Raw genomic sequence first — 6,000 nt, 5'->3', positions numbered from 1 at the left:
TCACCTGGAATACCGATTTCTGGCTGTGTCTGTAAAGGAGCATCTAGATTGAGCTAATGAAGGTAGGAAGACTCATCCTTACCACGAGTGCTTCAGTAGGCTGGGGCCCAAAACTGAACAAAAAGGAGAAGGCTACGTGAGCTCAAGCAACCATCGCTCTGTCGACTCCCGGCTGATGAATAAATGGGATTGGATGCTTCGTGCTCCTGGGACATGCCTTTCCCGATGACTGTGTTCCTTCAGACTGTGAGCCAAGATAATGCTTTTTATACTTGAGTTACTCCTTGTCAGGTGTTTGGTCACAGCAAAGAGATTAACTAATACAGCCCCCCCCCCACCCTCAATGATACCTAAGCTTATCTTCTCATTTTCACATGTACACACAAACCTTGCATATATCTGCACCCATATACATGCACACACAAAAAGAAAGGAGGGAAGGGAGATGAACTGCTTAATGAATGTGTACAGACCCAGGCATGAGAACATTAGAACAGAGAATGAAAGGAGGCAGTCTGCTTTGAAACAATGATGCTGAAGGACTTGAACCCCCTTTCTCTGCACAGCATGGCTTGGACTTGCCAGTTCACAGTGCTGGGACCTGCCAAACCAGTGTTGCATTACAGCATTGGCCCTTGAACAGTATGCTTCTTCATACAATGATGACAGGATTTCATGAATAGAAATTAGGCCTTGGACCAAGTTTATAATAAAGCACAAGCTTCATTACACAGGTAAAGAAATGGGACCAGCTGCTGAGTGATAGATTTGCCATGTAGCAAGGAGGCAGCTCTGTGAATTTGTTTAGAAAAGGTGCCATGGTGATGTCTGACAGGCTCCAGGCATCATCTTTCTCTTGGGGGTGGATTTGTAGGAGGACAGTAAGAAACCAAAGATTATATATATATGCATACATACACACACAATTGTGTAAAAATTCTTCCCACCCCTGTTGTGCCAAGTCATATGGACCCCTAGAGAAATAATGTTTATGTGTTTATTAAATGTGAAAGGAAAAAGGAAAGCATAAAAATGATTTTTCTATTCAAGCCTGATTAAGATCTATGTGAAGAGCTGGGGGATTTTTTTTCCTCCTGCTGAACAACGAACAAAGGGGCCCATTAATGTTAGGAAGTGACCTCAGTGCGGTTAAAAATATTTGTGCTGCTTCTGTGTAGAATGGCAGGCAAGCACGCCCTTCCCAACCTGTGTGGGCAGCAAGAAGCGAACAGAAGAGAGAAGAGGAAGCCAGGGTCAGCACAGATGACAGACTGGGCTCAACACCTGTGCCCTCAAGACAGCTTGTGAAGCTTCTGGTTCAATAACTGTGCCTCCACCAAGGGCTGGGCCCAGCCTGTCCATCAGCAGCGTTGGTGCCTGAGCAGAAGGCATGCTTCTGCGCTTTCTTTACTTTGGTTCTTTGTGCCAGAGCTATCTCCATCCTCAGTTCCAAATACGGTGTCCACTGTTGTATGCCCACAACCCTCTACCAGGGAGCTTACTGTGTTAGACTGTGTGATGACCCACAGTAGTAGATTCGCCATGCTCATGAGACCATTCTGATTTTTCTCCATCTGTATCTGTATGGCATGAGAAGACCTTACAAGTAACTAATGACTTTTGCTGAACCTTAAACAGGGGGGTTTTAGACTTGTTGTGGTTTACTTCATTATCTGCTGAGTAAAACATTGTCCTTGGCAGAAGGAAAGAAAGTGCCCAGAACTGGGGGGTGAGGGGATGAAGATGGGGGTGGGTTAGCCTGAGAGTGGGATATGGCATGCCCTCCTCAGCTTCCATGGACAGTAATTAGCCATTCATTCTTAAAGAGCAAGTCTGCCATGTTTCTGTGTAGCAAGCTGTGATTCTAGGGTAGGATTATAATATAAGATGGAGGTTAGATTTGAGATGCTCAAATAATGTTGAATAGTCTGTCTGGTCCCCCATAGGAATAGACTGCAAAACTAGAAAGAGCGCTTTTCCTACTACTGAATAAAACAGCCAGACAGCCTCTGTCTGGTGCCAGGACATCTGGCAGCTTTGAGAGGAGAAGCCTGAGAGGTGGCAGCCTTCACTTGGACAGGAACCTAGTAGAGAGTCCCAAGTGGGCCGCTAGACACTCTACTGAAGGCTAAATGCATTGAAAAGACCAAGAAAGACAGAGCTTAAGACCTCTTTAAGGTTCTGTGCTCCCTGCCCCCACATCCGTATGTTCTGTTCCTTCTGCTAGCTGGGTTTTCCCCACTGAGCTTGTAAGAGAGACTGTCAGGCTAGTTTTAGCCGGTTAAAGGTGTTGCCTACCACTTCCAACTCTAACCCAGCTCCTAAAATCTGGAGGCTGAAGGGTCACCCTACACTCAGATTTTGTTTTTTAAGGACAGGATCTCTTACTGGAAACCAGGGCTTGCCAATTAGGCCAGGCTGCTGAGCCAATTACCAAGCCTGGGGATCTTATCGCTGCTCCCAGTCCTGGAATTACAAACATGTGCCATCACATGGCATATTTGACTGGGTACTAGAGTAAACTCAGGCCCTCAAAGGCTTTACAAACTGAGCTATCTCACCAGCCTCACATTTTCATTTTTATTCATTAACTGGCTAGGGGAAAAGGATCCAGAAGCCCTAGGTTGTCACTAGAGCCACAAGACAGACAGAGCCTGGGTAATGGTGCCTAGCGCCTTCCCAAACGTTTCCCTCTGGCCTTCTAGAAGTGCAAACCAGACTAAATTCATACCCTGTGTACTGAACTACGACCCAGCTGGTTTCCCTTGAGTTCAAATTTCCTCTTAGTCTTCTAAACAGAATCGAGTACTATTTGCTTTAATATAAAACAGATACATGGACAGTCACAACCCTCGAGTAAAACTGACTTTTAATCTAAGCCTTCGTATCCCCGAGTGAAACTAAGCCAGGTGGACCAGTGCATGCTGTAAACCATGCACTCTGAAACCTGACAAAGAAGGATTATTGGAAGTTTGAAATTGGCTTGGTCTACCTAGAAAAAAAAAAAAAAAAAACCAAGTCTTTGGCACCTTTAATAAATGCTTGGGACACTCGCCAGCTCTTATGTTTCTACTGTTTTTACTTTGCATGCAATCTGGGGCTTCTATTGTCTTCTCTCACTGTGAGGTACTTAAGGGGAAGTGGCAGGTGGCATTAGTGCCCTCTCCCAGCTGGCAAGGTAAGATAAATGTTCCTTTTCCTTTCCTCCCAAACAGATGTTTATGTCAAGCACAGTATATGGCTTTTCTACTGCAGAAAAGCTTAAAAAAGTAAAATCTGTCTATGGTACAGCTCTGCAAATCACAGTTAACATAGAACTGCATTTCTGTCCCGTACATCCCAGAGAGCATCACTGAATGCTAAGACAGTTCCTGTGCTCTGTGAAGAACCCCTGGGGAACCCCTATGAAGCCTTCATGTTCTCAGACACCATCTTTACAGTTGCAAGGTGAATTTGGCATACACTATGTGATGTGTCCAAGAGAGGAAGCCGGGCTGCCTGTTAATACAAACCTACAGCTTGCTTGGCAAGCAACCCTACCGGTCACCCTGACACCCACACATGCAGTCAGGTGGCATTGAGCTGTTCCAAAAAGTATTGGGGTGTTTAGCTGATATCTATCTGTAGAAACAAGATTGTAAGGATGCATCCTAGAGCAACTCACAAAAACCATGCTGACAGACAGTGTGAGGACTTGTTCACAGGAGATCCGCAGACTGATCCTAAGCACTCCGAGCCACTTCTCTTTAAGAGCCAATTCTTTGAGATCCCTTCCCCATTTCTTGTGTCCCTTTAAATTCTAAGAGTTTGAGAAGTTAGTTGAAAGGACTTGAGCAGGAAAGGCACATCATTCTTCGAATGCTGTAACCATGGAGTTAGCTGAAATCGTGGACTAGGAGCTGGTCTGAACCCAAGTTCAAGTCCCAGGTCTGCCTTTTGTTAACTGTGTGTGTTTAAGTGGGCTGACTACTCACTGCCTTCAAGTCTCAACTTTCTTATTTAAAAAGGGAAATAGCAATGGAACTCCCAAGAGTTTTTGAAGAATTGAGGAGACAGGCTGTCGTTTCTTAGACTTGAGACTGCTTATACCTGACTGCTGATCACTATCAATTTTATTATTAGACTATTGGTAAATAAGTAAGGTAACACATGTTAGCTAGCTTGATCTAGCCATTCTATAATGTGCAAATATTCCAAAGCATCATTGCATTCCCATAGGCTTAAACACGTTTTCTAATAAACAGAGATTAGAGGGCTGGGGACTGTAGCTCAGTGGTTGGTAGCAGTCACTGTTCTTGCAGAGGCCCGGGCTTCTATTCCCAGCATCCAGACTGCAGGCCAACTATCTGTGGCTCCCATTCCAGGAGTTCTGACATCCTCATCTAACCTCCATGGGCAACAGAAATATATGTGGTCCACAAACATACACGCAGGCAAAACACCCACACACAAAATAAGATAAAATAAAAGGAATATATCCTAAATAGTGACTAATTTACTTTGTGGGGAGGGAGAATATTGGAGATTAATTCCAGGGCTTCATGATGCTATATAAGTGTTGTTCTGCCATGGAGCTATAGCCCAGCTTCTCCTGGCCATTTTTTTTTTTTTTTTTTTTTTAGATTTATTTAGTTTTGCTTGCATTGGTGTTCTGCCTCATGTTTGTGAGAGGTACCAGATCCTCTGAAACTGGAGTTACAGACAGTTTTTAACTGCCATGTGGATCCTAGGAATTGAACTCAGGACCTCTGGAAGAGCAGCCAGTGCTCTTAACCGCTGAGCCATCCTTTCTGCCCCTCTCTTGGGCTTTTCAGAAAACAGTACAATAGGAAGAATGACCCATCCCCCTCAGAAAACAGGACACACACTTTCAGATTCTCAGGGCCCTTTGCTCAGCTTAAGCTGCCATAAAAGGTGGCGCTTAATATGCGAGTTGGAAGTCTTAGAGTTTCAGATTTTTGCTTCCAAATTGAATGTGGTTTCACACGTGGCAGAAAGGGTCTAGTAATGGACCCCCAATCTCAGTAAAGGTTGCTCATTCCATTTATGTGTATGAGTGTATTTATTTAAATATATACATTATTGTATGTATGCATGTATGTATTTATATGTATATATTTTTATATGTATGCACGTATTTATTTATATTTAGGACAAATGAGAGTCAGACCTGGGACCCTATAACTCAACCACTGAGCTGAAGCAGGCAAATATAGGGTAGCGTAGCAACAACCTAAGGCTCCCTAGTTTGAGCTAGACACACACCCAACAATCCATCTGCCAGCCTGAGATTCTCCACCTGCACAGAGATTCTTCACCTGCTATGGCAATGCAACAGATTGCTCTTCTGTAACAACTTCTGGTTAACTCCCCCTTTGTGACCAAACACCTCCCAACACTAAGGAAAATGAATGGATCCACCCTGAACTGGTTTGGGTTATGTGTGCAGCAAGGCAAAGCTTCTTTGAATAACCTTCCAGGGGAAATTCCCTGTTTACCATCTTGGGCATGTGCATAGTGGGGTGTGCATATGATTAAATCAGATGCATCAAGGGAACAGGCTAGGACGGTAAATAAAGGCTTACATAACCCCAGTTTGCTAATCCAAACAGAAAACCACCCACACCCCACTCCCAGAAACCAACTCCTCTCCCTCCTAATCCCTGTAAAACCCCAAGCAGTACCCAGCTGCTGTGAACACTGCCCCTCAGGCCTGTGAGCAGGGCATCTGCTCTGTCCTTGGAGTTTGTCTCTGAAGAAAACCTCTTGCTACTTTGTTATTTCTGTGCACCTCTTCAACTTTTTAAACAAGATTATCAAGAACCAGGAAATAGCCAGTCCAGACAATGATGCTGACAACAGAGCTACAGCCTCCGACCATCCACGTGACTTACTGTGAAGATTCCCCAACTCAGCCTGATTACTTCAGTAATCATTCAACCAGAGACTTTTGGGGAAATCCATCCATCCAAGCCATAGCAGCTATGAGCTTAAACTCCG

The sequence above is a fragment of the Micromys minutus genome (genome assembly GCF_963924665.1).
Source record: "Micromys minutus genome assembly, chromosome: 18".
NCBI classification, from domain to species: Eukaryota; Metazoa; Chordata; class Mammalia; order Rodentia; family Muridae; genus Micromys; species Micromys minutus.
Note: the sequence above shows the minus strand (reverse complement) of the source record.